The following is an 18,525-nucleotide window of genomic DNA, read 5'->3' on the forward strand; positions in this document are numbered from 1 at the left end:
TAACAAACTGTTAATGAACCTGTTAGGATTTTGCTGTTTTCCTATGATGTCTTGTAGTGTCATGAAAACACAAGGTCCTAACAAGCATAAAACCTTCCTGTATTTAAGTACCAGAGTTGGAACTAAAATAAGTTCTGTTTTCACGTGTACTTCTGCTTATGTGACCTCCTTGGGGACTTGAACCCATATGTGGCTGATGCTTGCAATATCCAGGACTACAAAGCCATATTTTGGAAGCCTGTCTCTATAGCAGGGCGCCTGATTTCCATTGAACAGTTCATATTTCGATGTCCAGGTGACTTGTAGAACAGGGACCTTCACTCATTTATGCTTTCCATGTAAATCTTGTCAAATTTTTGTTCTGTGGGAGATCATTCGGTGTCATAGGACAAGAGCTTTTTTTTTTTTTTTTCCCTGTGAAATATAGCTGTCAAGAAAAAAAAAAAAAAAAGACAAGCATACAGAAAATACAGGAATCTCAGAGGCAGGGATTTGGAGAGGGATTTTAGTCTAGCAGCTCATCTCTTTCCTAAAGAAATGCGCTGAGCAGCTGTAGAGCACGGTACCCTGTGTGCACCTACCCTTCCCAAAGGTAACGTGTCTCAGAAAAGTTAAGGTTGTCCATCTGCTTAAGTGCAGGTCCTCCAGAACCCATTTGCTGATACAAAAATGCAGTGCTGTGGCATTACCCCAAAAAAGGCAGAAAAGAGACGTGTTAGCCCTCCTGGGAACCCTGCAGAGCAAACACCACCAGCTGTTCTGTGTCTCCTATCCTGAAAGCAGGCAGGAATGGGGGCAGGAGGTGCTGCGCTCTCTTTTCGCAGGGCGTAAATTGTTGCAGAGGTGAGAGTATGGCCTGTGGTCGTGGGGTGCGTGGGTTGATTCAGGGAAAGGAGTGTGGGGACCTGACGTGTTCACATCCTTGAAATCTGCACGCAGTCTGGCTCCATCAGCCACAGTGGGTTTCGTTTTCCTTGACCAGCCGCACTGCCCACCGTTTTTCTTGGCTGATAACATCTGTGCTCTAAGATCTCAGCCAGAAGCACGCAGGAGGATGCCAAATGCCTCGGGGAGGGCTTTCACTTTGTTATTCCTTCACAACTTCACTGCGGAATGTTGCCTTCCATTACTGGGCTGTACCTACCTGGTGGTTTGGATCTTAAATTTCGTTTTGCATTAGCTTTTTTTTCAAATGAAAATGTGACTGGCATTTTCAAGGACTAAAACAACAATATGGACTAAATACCCCTTTACACTCTTTCACTTACTTGCTTGAATTACTGATTAGTTTGCAAGCTGCACGAGTTTTAGGCTGTGTGATGTGACTTGTCTGAGGGTTGAAGTGCTCATTTTCAGATTCCTAGGAGTCTGTGATCACAGAGGACTTTACAAACATGAGCTCTTCTACATCCCAGCAGCCGTGCCTGTTGCCATGGATGGTTGCTGTGGGCGTCAGAAGGATCTCTCAGCTGGATCTTGGAGTGTCAGAGAAGATGCAAGGCACAACTCACAGAGTGTCACAGGCACCAACCCGACTGAGCGCCACATTCTTGTGTTCCAGACTCTTCTCTTGGCACTTGGACCTTGACGTTGCCTTTTGTTACCTCTCCTGGTTCGTCTGGGATCTTTCCTAACAGTTGCAGCACAATGAAGTCAACAGGTGAAGATGGGGTTGTGGATGTGAAATCAGAAATCCACCAGTTACACAAAATCCCCCAAATTACTCACTCGTGAGACAAAGGACTGTGAACGTATTTTGTGGACTCATGGCAAAAATGAGTTCTTTCTCAGTTCTCAAGTATCATGCACACTATCTTCCAACAACAACAGAAAAGAACATCAAAGCTTAGCAAACCTGCCTGTGCTACACAGGAGGGAAGCAGGAAGAAAATCAGAAAAATTCTTTCTGGACACGTGCTTGGAAGGGATGCAGACACAAGGGAAGCGAGGGTATTGGAAGAGAAATGTCTCCATATGAAGAAGGGAATTGCAGTCAGGTCCACGGGCAAAAGGACAGGAGCAACATCTAAATGGCACCTGACACAGTAATGGTTGAAAGACACCATCTCTCTGAAAAATAAGTGAGTAATGACTTCATTCCAGGCTGGATTCCCACATTTCTTGATGAAGACGTTGAATTTTGGTGGGCTGATTCATATGCTGACCAAATGTATACATTTGGGGGGGATCTGAGGCACGTAAGTTTGCAAACCAAAGTGCTAATAACAAAATGTGTCTGATTTCCAGGTATGAAGTCTACAAACTGCATTGAATGCTCAAAAGTGGGCAACTGCTGTAATTGTAGCAGACGAAAAGTAATGGGAAAAACAACCAAACCAACATCATTATGAAGATTAAACCAAGCAGTCCACTTCTGGAAATGTTATGAGATGCTACAGAAAAAAGTCTTCTGGTTCTTACAGACAATCTGTCCAAGGTAGGGCCGCAAAGGCTGGTGTGGATTCATGGCTTTAATTAAGCTGGTTTTAACACCAAATTTATCTGCGACAGAACTTTGTAACAATAAAAAGAGAAACCCTACTCATTTTCCTGAGAACGTAAGGCTACATGAGTTTATACATCCTCTGCTTAGGAAAAAAGATTCTTGTAACATAGGTAATGAGATAAAGTTTATTCAGTTCTTGTTTCGCAGGGAATAAACTCAGTGTGAAGGATCATCATCATCATCATCATGACAAAAACACCTGTTTAAACAGACTCGTGTAAGAATGCAAATTTTGCACAGGGAGAAGCAAAAAGATGCCGTGCAGCTGGTTAGAGCACATCATCATGCCAACAATTAAGGGTAAGATAAGCCTTGATGTTCATCTCCTTCACCCAGTTGCTAAAACAGCACTGAGAACGTTTGTATTCAAACCCGAGGGTTTGAGGGAGGGAACGTCCAGCAGCTCAGGGTACTGTGCCACAAAGCTCTGCCTGGTGGCTGGTGCTCTGAGGACCCCAGAACGAATGTATAAGACTGGAACATCAACAAATAAGTGTTAAAAATACAGTTCGAGTTTTACAATTTAACCCAGGCTTTTCTCCAGCTTCGAGCTTCTCTCAAGATGCACACGGTTCCCTCTACGTTTTAAGTGAGATTAGGAAATTATGCAGGGAGGGAAACACCTCCAGATATATCTCTTATGTGGAGAGATACACACAGCTCTAGATTCATCTCTCGTGTCGACAGGGAGAAACACCTCTGCTTGGTGGCAGGATTGATCTGCACTGCTGGAGTGTCCTGTATGCAGGTGTACCTATGTGGCATGAGTGCAGAATGCCCCAAAGGCTGCTTGGGGCTTTTGTCCCAGGGATGCGAGCAGCAGAGCAGTTGAGGGACGACAGGATTTGGGATGGGCTGCTCCCGTCTTATTGTACAGCAGCCCAGAAGGAAATGATCGCCCGCGTTTGTCATGGCAAACAAAGGAAGGGGAGCCGAGGAAAAACAGCAGGGAAGTTCTGCAGGGGATGGAGGATGAAGGACACAGATGGTGTGTACGGGGGGACGGCAAGGTGGGAGGGAGACAGCCGTCCATCCCTACGGCCCCTCCTTTCCGTTAGGGCACTGCCAGTGGCTGCACGTGGAGCCAAGCCAGAAACTGAGAGTGGCAGAGGTGCGTTCTCATCCGAAACGTGCCTGGGTCACTGGCAGGCAGGGTGCCCTCCTGTAACTGCTTGTAAGCACTGCACCGGTTGTGTGAGCTGCAAGCGATGGCTCGGAGAGGGTCTGGAAGAACAGAGAAAGGCTTGGACTAGACACTGCTGACATTGCTTTTTGCCACTCGCAAAAAGTACGGATGCGTTACACCTTGTTTGGAAGCAGATGGTTAAAACGAGCCAGCACGAAAGTAGCACGAAAACCCCTCGTGGCTGCCTTGGGCTTTCTGCGGAGAAACTCGGTAGCCATTAAGGCTGAGCGATCGTTTAGTGAGCTAATTGTCCGTGTTATGCATTGCCTCCTTTTTTTTGGTGGCTACCAGGTCGTCCACGTCTTTGAATTTGAGAGAGAACTGTTTAAGCCGAGCCAGCCGAGCTCCCGGCTTTTTTCTGAATCCTTTTGGTGCTGCGTTCTTGGTCCTACCTGGGGATTCTACTGCCCACACCCCAGGACAAACTTCATCCCTTACTTCCTCCGTGTTCTGGTCCCAGCAGGGGCAATGATTAATGCTAAATCTTTAGAAACTGTTCTTTTTTACCTCCAATTCCTATTTGCCTTTAAACTTTATTTCATTTTGCAGGTGGTTTAGTAAATCATGCCCTACTAAAGGTTTTGGTGAATTTGGGATGTGCAGCAATTTGTGTCTGCCTACCTGCTTAGCTGCACTAGATTGTAAACGTTTAACAAAGTAAACCTCCTCACTTTTGCCAGTGGTTACAAATTCACCACTGACTGCAGTAAGAACAGCACGTTTGGCTTCAGCGTTGCCTACAAATTCCACACCTGGCTGCAATTCCTTCCGTAGCTTAATTTCCTCCACCCTTAACTGTTATCGCAGCTGTGACCAAATCCAGCGCCCCTTTTTGCACAAACTGCTGTTCTGTTCCACGAGGGCAGAACCCTCCTGGACCCTGCCAGCCCCCCTCTCAGCTCTTCCCGAGGAGATCTCTGGGTCCCCGAGCCCTTCTCTCAGCTCCTTCCTCCCAAGGATTCCCGTGCTGACGCTGGCATCCCGAGTTTCCTACAGCTCTGCACATCCAGCCTCTTTTCTGTCTTCCCGACGGCACCGCGGGCTGATCTGTAGAGCAAGCGGCCGCTCCCTCGCCCTCAGGCAGGCTGGGGCTGTCAGATCGCGATCTTAAGCGGCTCTTGAGCGCTTCAAAGACCTTTCTCCGAGGCTGAAGCCACCCGAACGCCGTCTTATCGCCCGCAGGAGCAGCATCGCATGGCTTCACCCCGACCCGGTCCCCGACTTCGGGATCGGAAATTGTCTGCTTTGCGATCGAGGGGTCCCTCTTGGCAGCCCATACCGGCACTGCTGTACAATGGCAGCGGGCACCGGCTTTTCCCATTCTTGAAGAAGAATTGGAAAAGCAACTAGGACGTGAGACACAGCGTCTGTCTGTCCTTCGGGGAAAGCCCTGCTCTCCTCAGCACGGGTCCTGCTGTGCTTCTGGGGGCGTTACCTGTGCCAGATGTATTGTGCTTTGGACAGGACCTGCATCTCCTGCCCTCCATCACTCCGGTCCCGGAAAGTCCCCTCCAACCTTCGTGTTCTTCTCTCCCTAAGGAAAATAAGGAACGGTCAGGATTAAAACGGGTGAAAATAGGGGATGAGTTCCGCACCTGTGCTTATCTCTCCCCCCTTGTGGGGACGGTCAGGGTGAGAGTAAAGGGACGGGACTCAAAGGGGCTGCAGAGGAGGTTGCTGAGGAGGCAGTAGATGAGGGGATTGACGGCACTGCTCAAGGCCGGCAGGTTCTGAATGGTCACGGATGCATAGAAGCACTCTTTGATCTCGGGGAGGATGTTGAAGTTGTCCAGGATATCAAACAGAAAGCAGGGGCTCCAACAGAGAGCGAATGCTGCAGGAGAGACAAAAGAGCTTGGCATGAGGCAGTGCAGTTATTTAGGGTTTTAATCACGTGCGCACAAATACGGACTGTCATAACACACAAGTGTTTGTTCATGCAAGAAGAACTGCTCCCTACGCAGGGTCTTATTTAAGGGGATACTTATTAAATTGTATTTTCATTTGTCTTTGTTTTTATTTTAATGCCCATAGAATACATTACGTGTGTTATATATATATATATGTGTGTGTGTGTGTGCGCTCCTTTAAGTCTTCAGAGCGCTCCCTCCAGACGTATGGAGGCACTGCTGTACGCTGCACACACATAAAGGGTAAATAGCAGCCAGTTAGAGCATCATCACTTACAGAGAAGCACTCTTCTAATGGTCCCCTGAGTGAGCACCCAGTCTAAAGGCAGGCAGCACCAAAGTGCTGCTCTGTGACAGCCCTGCCTATCACAGCCTCCCGTTAAGAAAAGGCTCTTAGGCCCCCAGAAGCAAGGAATGACACTTTCACGCTAAGCTACAGCAGGCTGACGTACCGTTTTGCTTTGTGGTTGGAGGTGCCCTGTAGCAAGGGAATGGAGGAAGACTCTGTGATTCCCCTACTGCTATTGGAGAAACAAGTCTGAGAGGGCTGCGTCATTCGTAGCACTGGCTACGCGAGGCAAGGCTCGTAAGGCAAGTTCTTCCTCAGGGCTGAGCACCAGCTCGGGTTCTGGGGACATCACCACGTGTTCCCATCACCTGCCTGCGTGCAAAGAGCACCAGAAGCAGCACATCAAAGAAAGACCCCTGTTACGTACCTAAAAATGCCATTTCAAGTGCCAACGTTTTAGCTCTCAGAACAGCGTAGTGCCAAAGATGAGGCTGGGAGCTGGGCACAGCCCCTTCTCCCAGTGTGCTGGCTGCTCACAGCCCCTCTCAGCCCTGCAGCTCATCTGGGTGCAGGCTGGAGTTGTGGCTGGGCAGCACTTTTAGCAGGCGATCGGCTGCAGCTCTGCAACGAGCACTGATGACACACTGTGCTCTGCAGCTGTGTGCTTTCTGCTTAAGGCCTGGAGCAGAACGCAAAATGCAAGAGATGAAACAAAACCCACTTGAACACCTTTGAGAGGGAGCCTGTTCAGTTCTCCTCTTACGGCTATACAGACTTTTTTAAGTGGCAGAAGTGATCCCTCTCCTTTTTTTTTCTTTTTCTCCCTCTTCCTTCTTCTGGCTCATAGGAAGAGGGAATCTTGTTACGGTGGGTGGGCATTTTATATATTTATTGGATTTCTTACATTTCTGTGCTCAGGGCCCCCACCCCTGAGATGAATCAGGCAAGGTGCTGCCAGAAGGGACTGAGCGAGGCTCCAGCCTCACCTCAGAGCTCTCTAGCTTAAATAATGAAGGGCTGAGACAACCTCATGCCACACAGCATCAGCCTCTAAGGTTGCAGCACTTACCAGGGAGCAAGAGATCAGACCCTTGACAGTTCAAAGCAATGTGTTGCAGCTGCAAGGGCTATTAGGCCTTCGTGTCACTCGCCTTTGTTAATAAATCTCTCCCTAAGCACTCTTCCCCACCCCCACACTACCCCATACTCACAGAGAGCTGGACTAAGGGCTGCAAGGGGATTGTGTGGAGCGGGGCACCTGCTAAAAGCCTGGAGAGCACACAGGGAGGAGAACTTGGCTTATGGAATGTGTTCATCCCCGTCAGCAGTGGTCTCAGGCCCCCAGAAAGCCCTGTTCCTCCCACCAGGGTGAGGAGCTGAGTGGAGAACTGAGTGGAGGACGAATGCTGTGGAGAGATGAGCGGATGGCAGTGCTGGGTGTCCCCGCTTCCCTTCTTGTTTTACTTGCATGCAGAAGAGAGCGTGGCCTATGAGGTTATGCATTTCTTTCTTCAGTGGGAAGTCCTGCTCCAAGGAGAAATTTTCTGTGGAATAGAGCTCCACTCAGGGATTTGAGCAGTGGACAACATTTCAGCAGCTGCTTAAGCAACAGATAAAGGGAAACACTGCCAACACCGTCCATGAGTTGTATTGGATGCTTTGGAGGTGGCTGTGGGTTTTGAAATAGGAATCAAGCAAACCCAGGTATATGAACCTAAGACTGACGCATGCCTAAATATCTCAGTCAAAACTAAGAACAATAATCACTATGAGTTGGCTGCTGGGAAAGTACATCTCAAATGCAACTCATTAATTAACTCCCCTTCTCTCCTTCAGGCAAAGCAGAACAGGTAGGAAGAATGAAAGCAGTAGGAGGGAAAATTCCAGCACAAAGGAAATTGGCCTCATTGAGCTGTGTAAATGCAGCTCCTTTAGATCAACAAAGACATGCCTCCTCAAAGGACAAAGAAATTACACAGTTGGTAATTCATTGCTTCTCGATTTATGTAAAGTGATGCCCCTGTCTCCAACATTTTTCAGGAGAAACAGACTTGTAGGATATCAACTACTAAAAAATGTAATTCTGTCCTTCCCCACTGTTTTCTCCATAGATCCTTTTGTTATTTCCTCTGGGTCCCTCTCCTTGATCCTTTTTGGCAACACTTTATCTCAAGTATTTCAAGGTCTGCTTATCCATATATTGGTCACAACAGCAGCTGCATGAATTTTCTCATACAAAAATTGTGCACAATCCATGTAAAGAGTTTCTGTTGTTGTAATGCAGACATTCTGGTCATTATTACTGTCACTGAGCACCAGCATTTCTAATCCTTTCCTACTGTTTCAGATATTGTTGATGAAGCTACTTCACTCTAAATTGATAGGCAGGAGTACAGTCTTTTTTTCTTCCTCACCTCAAGCTGTAAAACAGATTGCCATGGTGTTCAAGCCGTGATACTGCAAGCTGCAGCTCAGTGTTTGTCTAACTGTAGGCTGGCAATTTCATGGCAGTAGGACAACAGCCATTCTCATTTTCATACCTGCTTTGTCTCCCTGGTATTTGCAGGTAACACAAACAAAACATACTGGTAAGATGCCCTGGAGGATTGCCTGGTAAAATCATCAGGTGGGAAATACAGTACATGAAAATACATGCTGAACTTCTTTCCATGAAGTGCACCGCAGTGCCAGAATGCACTGAATATTATTTAGCGTCTGGATCTCGCCTGAAACTGCCATGACCGATTCCTGAGCTTTTGATCTCCTCAGATCAACCAAGTCTCCATGACACCACGTTACATCGTCCATAACGAGTTGTGCCTTCGGTTGGAAGGGACCTTAAAGCCCACCCAGTTCAAACACCACTGCTGTGGGCAGGGCCGCCACACACGAGATGCAGCTGCCCAGGGCCCCATCCAACCTGGCCTTCAATGCCTCCAGGGATGGGGCACCCAAAGCTTCTCTGGGCAGCCTGTCCCAGTGCCTCACCACCCTTCAAGTAAAACATTTTCTCCTGCCGCCTGACCTGTAGCACTGCAGATGGGACCTCATGAACATACAGACACACCACGTTCGTATCTTTCTGCCAAACCCAAAGTCCCTTGAAACCTTTGCAAACATGTGATACACAGCCATGCAGAGAATTTGAAGGAAGTAACTCTGCAGAAAAAAACCTTTAACTCTTGGGATTGCGAGTAGCACGAATCAGCAGGTGAGGAAGCATGAAACATGAAAATGCCGGGTGTTTGGTGTGCAGCAAGGTGGAGAAAAGTCTGTCTGAAGACAGATTCAGAGTAATTAATGTGGCTGCTTTGGTATGCAAGAGGGGAATAGCAAAAATCCCTGCTTTCTTAATGTAGCTTTATGTATGTGAAATGTAAAATGTAAAAAACACACCGTTCAGTCTGCTGGCAGCTGAGTGCATCTGTGAAGCAGACTCAGAACTGCCAATGGGACGTTTGAAAGTCTGTCAAAATATCAGCCATCCCAATGCCTGGTTTTGCTCTGGGGACCCAAAGGAAACCCCAAGCCCACCTCTTGCCCTTCATGTTTCCACACTGCGTGCACTGCATGTGGCAGGAATAGAAAACCAGCCCTTCTCCTTGTACTCTGCCTTGCCCCAAAACTGGGCTGTTCTGCAGAATGTCATTTAGGAAAAGATGCACTAAACGGGACCAACATTTTGCTACAGGGAATTTGCTACAGCGGCTTTCTGTGGAGCAAAGACTGTAGCTGTGCAGATTGCTCACAGAAATGCAACTGTGTATTGTAATTTCACTTTGACCACAGTCATTTTCTCCCTTGCGTTAGGCAAGCAGTCTTCTAAGAAATACAGCAGTGCTGGTATGCAGCGTGGATTCTGAACTGCTTGCAAATCACTCAGGCAGCTCATAAAAACATTGTCAAAAGGCAAATGCCCTTTGTGCTCCTAAACTACGCACACTGAGGTGCTCTAATACTTCGAATGCGTTGTAATGTATTGAGACACGCTCTGCTGGAGTCAGCATCACTGCTTTCCAGCTGGCAGCTTGTCTCCACCTGTCAGTCACCAGCTCCATCTGATTCTCACTCCAGTTCACAGTCAGAGGTCTGAGCATGGTTTGCTGGGGACTTTGGTGGGAGGCAGGTGGCACACAGAATCTTAGCCAACAACGGGGCACATCACTTCCATTTCTGGATGTGTTGAAGAGCCGTTCTCCCACCTCCCACGGTTCCTGTTTGTTCAGCAGTGCCCCCAAACACGATGCTCAAACCTTGTGTGAGTTCAATCCTTTACCCGAAGTACTGGCAGTAGGTCTGAGGACTCACATTCTCCCCAGACAGACCCTGTGCAGGTGGCCTGTAGCTTTCCCCAGCTAAAGGAGAGCAGCAATAACTCATTGCCATAGCTTGTGGTCTGAATGAGCATTGCCAGACATCACAGCAGGCCTGAGACTCTTTCCATCTGCCATGGGTTCAGTACAGTTGTTTCCTTTTGTGTGCTTGCAGGGAGTGAGGAAGCTTTCCCTTTTCTGAAGGGCTTCCTCTTTCTTGCCCTAAAGATCCTGCTTGCTGGGCATGTGGTGCTTCTTCAGAATGTGAAATTTACATCACTTTTCAGGCTGATGTTGATATCCAAGGGGGCTGTCAATACCTGTGTGAAAGAGCTGAGCTCAGTTCTTAAACCGCACAGCTTTCCAAAGCGAGCAGCTTTTTATCTGCAAGGTCACAGCACTGAATGAAAGGATGCTGGTAATTTCAGTAGCAACCCTAATTCCCAACCCTAATTTCATCTTTTTTCTATCCTGCCCACTTCTGTTCCAAGCTAAGAAAAAGATTTATACAGTCTATAGGGTGCAGGCTTTGTAGCCTAAGAAGTTTGCATTTGTGAAGGTTGCAGAAGACATCCTAGTTTAGGCTGGGTATCAGGAAAACCTTGTTTACACAAAGGGCTGCTAAGCACTGGAATAGGCTCCCCAGGGAGGTGGCTGAGTCACCATCCCTGAATGTGTTTACAAACCATTCGTGGTGCTCAGGGGCTGATTTAGCAGTGGGTTGTTAGAGGTAGGGTAGGATGGTCAGGTTGTGGTTGGACTTGATGATCTTTTCCAATCTGAGCAATTCTATGATTCTTTGATTCAGAACATGGTGAAGCTCTAAGACTATAAGGACTAATCTAGCTGGGATCAAAGTGTCAACTTTTTTTCATTTACCCTCAAGAGCTTCATCCCAAATAATAATTTCTCTATTTACATATGATTTCTCCTTACTGGCAAATCTTTTTTTTTTTTTTTTTTTTTTTTTTTATTTTTTTTAGTGGAAAACACTTTCCCTTTTGTAATGAGTGAATTGTACCTGCCTTTAGATATGGCATGCACTTACAGCAGCCTGGTCCCTGAGAGCAATACGTGTTTGCAATGCTGCTGCTGACAGGAAATCCACACTTGAAGTGGCACGCTCTTACACTGCACCCTCGGCACCGTGCAGAACACTTTCATCTCGATTACTGTCAACCCCCCGTGTATTCCAAGGCCTCAGAAGAGGACTGGTGACACTGTCCCCCCCACTCCACATCCAGACCCTTGGTACATAACGTGCTACAGACCCACACTACTCAAAACTTCTGTTCTAACAAGTGCTCACTGCAGAAGAGATTTTATTTAAAAAAAAGCAAATTAAAAAAAGCACTTTGGGAAATACCTGAGTGTAGAAGATGCCACTTTTTAATCAGAAATTTTCTGTTAATGTAGTGCCTTGAAAGAAAATGGGTGTATGGGAGGTACCTGATGAAAACCATGTGTGTGGTGAGCGGATGCTCCCCCAGTTAACTTGTCAGTGGTGCAGGACTTACCATTGCTTCGTTCATTTTAGGAACTTTTGTGTTGGAGGGGTATGTTTTTGTAGCACAATACTACGAGAGGAGCCTTCAGGGGAACTGGTTTGATGTGCAACTGATGCAGTTGGTCCTTAAGTATTAAGATGAGATCAGATATTTTGCTTTGCAAAGGTTTCAAGTGGCTTTCTTTGCCGTGTTGCCTGTGGTGCATCAACATTTCATGAGAATTGCTGACACAGAGCAATGAGATCTGTCACTAAAAACGCTTTGATAAAAAGAAACACACTTGATGTGCTGGGTTTTAGTGCTGCAGAGCTGTAAGAATTCATCAGAAGATCAGCATGAAAATGCACGTGCTGCATACGAGTGGATCGGTGCTGCTGTACAGACCTGAGGGCTCTCGCTCTTGATGCAGTCAGCACTGTGAGGCTTACTTCAAATGGGTGCCATCGTGCCAGCCCAGCATTTTAGTGTGTCAGACTTGTTGTCTGCCCTTCTGTGTGCCCTTCTGCCAGGGAAATCCACACATTCAAATGCAAACTGACTGTGAAAATGAAAGAGGGAAGAGGGGATGTGCTGTACTCCTTTCTGTAAGAGGAGCGAATCAAAGCACCAAAGAAGTCTCATGCTCTCAAGGTTATGAACAAAGCTGGCCTCACAATTGGTGATGCTCTTTAGACTCCAGGCTGGGGCTGAAAGAAAATGCTTCCTTTGCTTTTCATGTTTTAGGGGGGACCTGAAACTGATTTCCATGAGTAAAGGCCCATGGCCTTGCACTTCATTACACACTGAGCACTGTCATTTAAACAGCAGAGAATGACTCCTTGATTTTTAAGTACTTTGCATGTTTTGACACAGGAGTAACTCCACAATACTTTAGAAAAACAGGGTTCATTTGATCACTATCTCTGTAGCGTGGGAAAGACAAGTTCTAGCATCTCCAGCTCACTCACACAGCACCAGGACCTGTTTTTATTTCTGCATCTGTGAGCTAACTGTGGACGTGGGTAGAAATCAGCCCCTTCACTCAAGACTAGAACACAACCTGCCATAGAGCAATATCATCCTGAACTGCAGAGATGCGCTATTTGTCTCCTTAATTAAGGTTACATTAAAAACCCAGAGGATAATAAGCTGTCCTGGCACATCCAGTGAATGGCTTCTGATTTTTGCTTTTAACTTTATTTCCTAATTCATTAACGGCCATTAATTCATAAATAGCTTCATAAAAATACTTTCACACACTTGCAAAACAATGATTTTAAATACATATATATATATTTGTACCTTTGTCTTTGTCGTGTTTCTTCAGGCTCACAGAGCTTCAAAGCAATTCCCATGTGTTGATCCCCTCCTAGTGAACCATTCTAGTCTGCAGGCTTTGCTCATGCTTGGATAATAGTTTGTCCGTTGTTCTCTTTTGCTAGTTTACAAAAAAAGTGCAAATGTCTTTGGAGGAGAACCTGTATCATTATCAGTAACCTCCTCAGCTAAGAAGTCAGTCTGATCAACCAATCACTTCTGCTTCTTAGTGTCGTTAGCCTTGTTTCTTAAGGAGCAGCAAAAATTCCTGGGGGTTTGTCCAGGTGTAATTTCCATCCAGTTCTGAACATCCCTGTTCTTGTTAAGCAGATCTTCACCCTTTTCTCTCTCTAGCTGCCACCTGCCCGTTTATGCCCTCATCCTGAATAAGTCAAGCAGACGTGGATAAATACATGACCTACTTGCAAGTTTCTTCTACAGTTCCAATTTTGTACTGTGAACCTCAGCTTAACACTCTAAAGCTTGTTTGTTTGTCTGCTTTCCTCTTGGAGTGCATTAATGCGTGCAGAAACAGGCTGAGCTGCTAAAATATGTCCATATCCACATCACAGCCCTTATAATTTCGTGCTGCTCTTACTGCTTAGTGCACCAGAGCACAGCAGCTCTTTTCTGCATCTATCTGTCTGCAGAGGTTCTACTCAGCTTAGTTGTGCGGCCACAGCCTTACTGCACAGGTTTGGAATAACACTGAACATCTAAGATACACTATTTTTTTCCTGATTCTCCCTGAATAAATTGCCTTCTGGTAAGAGGCCAGAAAAGTCTGGAGACATTCCAGGTGGCTATTTAGAAATAGAGATCGGCTGAAAATGATGTGTTTTCCTTCAGATAACGTGCTGATACGCATTACTGTGCATTAAAAAGAAAAAATGACAAAAATACTTTCTCTTGAAAGCTTTGTATTTGCTGATGGGGTTTGATTCAGAGCCTTTGGAGGCCTTATTCTTGCAGGAGGGGATGAGGTTCTTAGTTGTCAGAGAGGAACATTAATCTGGACATATTTGATGATGTATGAATGTCAGAGGGATTTATACAGTCAACTTCAAGGGTCTAAGTCAGGAACTGAATCCTTCTGTACAGCCAGAGAAACCTAAAGGCAGCTCAGAGAGCTTTCCTCCGTTGGCTACGGATGGATCACAGCAAAAGCAACTTGCTACCTGACATACCTACAGTGAGGCGCCTAAAACAGGTGGCACGAACCATCCCTAATATGAAAATCAGCAGGAAAGAATGCAGCAATGAAAGTTAACCCAGCTATCTCTAGGATGGTTACAGCCCACCGTGTTTTCAGGACTGAAGTTGAGCCTCATGCTTTCCTTCGGCCCTCGTTTGCTCTATGTGAAAAGAGTTTTATTTCCCTTCTTCCTCGTGATCATGATGCCTGGCAAAGGTGCAGATGTGATGTCCCCAGTAACAGTAACTCCCTCCGGTGAAAAAGGTCACAGATTAAACTCTCTCTGGCTCAGAGACCTGCAAACATGAATTGTCACCAAAATATTACGCTGCCCAATTATAAGAGAAAGGATGATATTACACTGCCCAGCTATAAGAGAAAGGCTGTATCCGGAGATATTTGCTTAAGCCACATTTCACTTGACTAAATAACGAGGCTCCTAAGCTCAGAAACTGTTTGCTCTTCTTGCTGTCCCTTTCAAATACGGTGCGGCTGCTCCAGCATACACACCCAGCCCACGGTTTGCTCTACGGCCCTCAGAAGTGCTGTAGTTGGCCAGGCAAACCTTTATGATCTCCAGGCACTCCTACCGTATCAGCAGAGCTGTGATGGCACAGCAATTTCGATGCACAGTGCAGGTCTCAGCACAGGGTTAGAGAAATCACAGCGATGGTGGAAGAGAAAAAAACGCCGCCAGCAAAAGCTGGCTGGAAGGAAACGCTTTCATTTCAGTCACACAGGCACATAGTCAGGAGCTGCATTGGTATGCAAGGTTCTGAATAAATGACAGCTCGTTTTAAAGAATATAAATGGTAACTGTGGCTCTCCTGCGTGGAAATGGGTAGGTGGGAGTGGAACCAAGTTTCAGCTTTGTGATCTGTCGAAACGAGAAGACGGCGCCTTGGAATAAAGACAGGGCACCTGAGGTTCATTCATCTTTTTGTAATCCTTTCAGAAATGACTTATTACCCAGGCAAAGCAAGAAGTGACCAGCTGCACCACAGATGAAACACGTACGATCCGAGGTGAATGTGGGGAAACTGGATTATCGCCAGGTGTTCCACTCATTTTATCTTTTCCACTGTGGCAGTGTCCCAAGGCTTTGGGATGATATTTAAAGGCAACACTGGGTGACTTAGAAAGAGAAGTCTGGTGCCTGCTGTGCTTTAAGCACACGTCCACACAGGACCAGTCACTGTGCTGGCACTGAGTATCTACAGGCACACTGGTGTCCGGCTCAAATTCTTTACAAAGGAACCCAGCCTATATGAAAATGTCTGTGGCTCCACTAAGCAGAAATTAAAAATGTTTTCTCTGGCTTGACAGTGTTACAGTGCCTGACACACAGCTGAGACAAAGACAGCTCCTTTTCACTGCCAAATTCTCAGGGTTCCAACCAGTCCTGTGTGATACGAAAAAAGCCACCCTGCCATACTTTATCCTAAGCTGGATGCAGTTTCTATCAGTGGGCACTGTGGAAACACCACTCTGAGCACCTGGGGGTGACAGTGACACGAATGCCCCCTGCCAGAGCAGCTGAGCACAGGATATCGATACTGTGCATTGAGCACATGGGGAAGAATGGCTGCTCGTGGCTTTGCTCATGGCTGATCCCTGTCTGGGGCACTGTGCCTCGTACAGGCTATGCTGCAGTGTGGTTTTTGCTACCTGTAGTGGAGCTGAGGACCACTGCTCAGACACAATGGCCTGAAAAGTGCTGGTTTAAGGATGCCTGCTCAGTGGGCTGTGATTGCATTCATTACAAACCACGAGTCACCAACATTTTGTTCCTGCATTTAAGATTAAAGTAGGCTGTATAAATAACAGTCATTACAGAGTTTTTCAGTGGATGGCCATTCCTGTGCTGGTAGCAAATTTGGAGAGCTCATTATCTTTGTATTTCCACTAATGGCAGGGACATTTCTTTCTCCTGCTAGAAATACAGCACCTCAGTTCTTTTTGCTTCTGTAGCAGTGTTACTTTTTCCTGCTGCAATGGGCCACAACAGATGAAGTAATAGCAAATGGGCATATTGTTTCCTGACCTGAACTCTCCCGTGAGCCTTTAAGAAGGTATCTGAAATGCAATCAGTGGGCATTAGGCAAAAGTCTAAAAGTCTGGGCCCAGGGTGATGAAAAACACTGCATTGGGTTCAGTGTTGGAAACTGAAACTGAATGAATTTTCCCTACTTATATCTGTATCTATGTCTAGATTTACGTCTGTATCTGTCTTTCCCTGCAGAATTCCTTGCCCATCGAAGGCAAATGCAACCCAGCTGTCTTGCACATCAGGATTGCTGTCAGTTCTCCAAGACTACAGCCAGTCCACAAGATTAACGTCACTTCTCCAAAGCCACATTTTCTCTCACAGCCCCAGTCTCGTGGGAGCACAGCTTTACCTTTTCGGGGGGAAAAGTTTTCATTCTGCATCAAAGGCAGCTTCTTTACAGCTGCAAGGAAGCCGTGCAACGCGGCTGTTCGTGTGCATGTCTCCATTTCATTGCTTTTCTGATACTAGATTAGAGCTACAGGTTTTCAGGATGCCGGGTTCTCTCCGTTACATCTCCATTGTCACAGTTTCACCTGTGAAACACGAAATCATCTTGATTGTCCTTGGCCATTTTCCTTTGCTGTGTGACCAAACACTGTGGAATGGAGCTCCACATCCCCCCTCGGAGACAATGTTCCTCCTTCACACAAAGCTGCTTTCTGTCTCTCAGTAGTGGTGTTAAAGATCGCTCTTGGTTTCCTCTCCCAACTTCTACATGCATTCCACTTTTCCCCTCATCTAAATCAGGTTTGGAGACACCAGAATAGATGCACATCGGAAACATTGCTGGCTGTCCTAACAAGAACTGATAGTACAGTAAAACTGGAGTGACATCACATCGGTGCCTGAGTGATTTATGATGATCTAGGGTACTGTGACTCATCTTGGATGGGAGGAAGAGTTCAAAGGAGAATTTCCCTTGTACAAGGTGGCATTAAATGTCCAGGAGTGGCAATGGGTACCAAATGTGGCTTGCCATGTGCTGCCATGAGGTAATGCAGACAGTGACAGCACCACATCTATCTCGTCCTGACTTCTGTCTCACGCTGGGGGAGTTACTCTAAGTAAGCCCCTTGTAGCTTCCCACTTACTGAATTAGTCTTCTCGGCAGCATCAGGACGGAAAATGACTGCTTCTCCTCCAGGCATCCAGTGCAACCATGCAATGAATTTCTGATTCGCTCCCAGTCCAGAAAAGTCAACCTAGTTCCACAGGATGCACTGAATAAATAACATTAATGTTGCTGCTCTTATTCCCTGAGATCATTTTTGCTCTTGGTCAACTGATTCTCATTTATTCTGTGAACACAAAACGAGCCGTTTTGTTAAACCTCACAGCTGCTCTAATCTGCAGAGAAAAGGTTGGTGTCACCTATTGCTTCCCCTGTTTTTCAAGGCACACACAGATGACTTGCAGAGCCACTGGACTTCATGCGAGGTGTCTGAGAAACACCTGCTTCTGAAATGGTGGAACGCAGCTGCTTCTGATACTCCAGCAGATTTCAGTCTCTGTGCCTGGGGCAGTATTTACAAATGCTCTTCTTCCTTCCTGATTCTGACGCACACTTTTCAGTAGTCACAGGAACGTGAAGTGTAGAGCACAGACACTGCCTTACCAGAAAGTGTTTCATTACCATATGTTAATTACATTTGTGAGAAGGCCTAGGAAATAATGAACATAAAAAATGTCGACATCTTCCTTTCGATTTATCAGAGAACTGTGCACTACAACGGCAACTTCTCCCAAGTCTTTACTGCAGGAAGGATTCTTAAAAGAAAACGAGAAAAAAAAGCCTCTCCCTTTTTCTTAGGCTTCTTCCTTTTTTCTTTGCTAAAATAAAAGTGCAAAAAGAAGAGAAAGTCAAGGATTTCTGGGCGTGGCTGCAATAAACTCTACTTAAGTTCAGCATTCCACATTATATTTCTGTATCTTAGGAGTAAACCAGTGGCAAGTTCCAGGCAAGCCCCAGCTGGCAGTGCAAGTTTTGTGGTGCAGCTGGGAACTGGAGCGGCTCTTTGGCTGCCAACAGTCCGCCTCCAGTAAGGTGACTTACTGAATTAGAAGCTAATGGACTCTATGCAATTAACTTGCAATGCTCATTATCACTTTGATATTTGAGGTACTTGTAACACTGATGAATTTGTACTGATGGTTTCCCGGAAGTGAGAAGATAAGACAAGTTCCAGATGAGTAGCTGGATGATAATTATCCGTTAATGTTGTTCTACGTGTTAATTTTGGTAATGGTTTTATTGTATTAAGGACTGACGAGT

The 18,525-nt window shown here is 46.2% G+C and overlaps 1 long non-coding RNA gene across 1 annotated transcript; it reads left to right on the plus strand.

Annotated features, from left to right (window-relative positions):
* The first annotated feature begins 40 nt into the window (after nucleotides 1–40).
* LOC146544180 (uncharacterized) lies at nucleotides 41–3,779 on the plus strand. The gene is made up of 3 exons (XR_014884041.1): nucleotides 41–2,081; nucleotides 2,248–2,437; nucleotides 2,654–3,779. It is a non-coding gene; the product is annotated as an uncharacterized LOC146544180 (long non-coding RNA).
* Nucleotides 3,780–18,525: the final 14,746 nt, after the last annotated feature.

This window comes from Meleagris gallopavo, chromosome 6 (genome assembly GCF_905368555.1).
Source record: "Meleagris gallopavo chromosome 6, MGAL_WU_HG_1.1, whole genome shotgun sequence".
NCBI classification, from domain to species: Eukaryota; Metazoa; Chordata; class Aves; order Galliformes; family Phasianidae; genus Meleagris; species Meleagris gallopavo.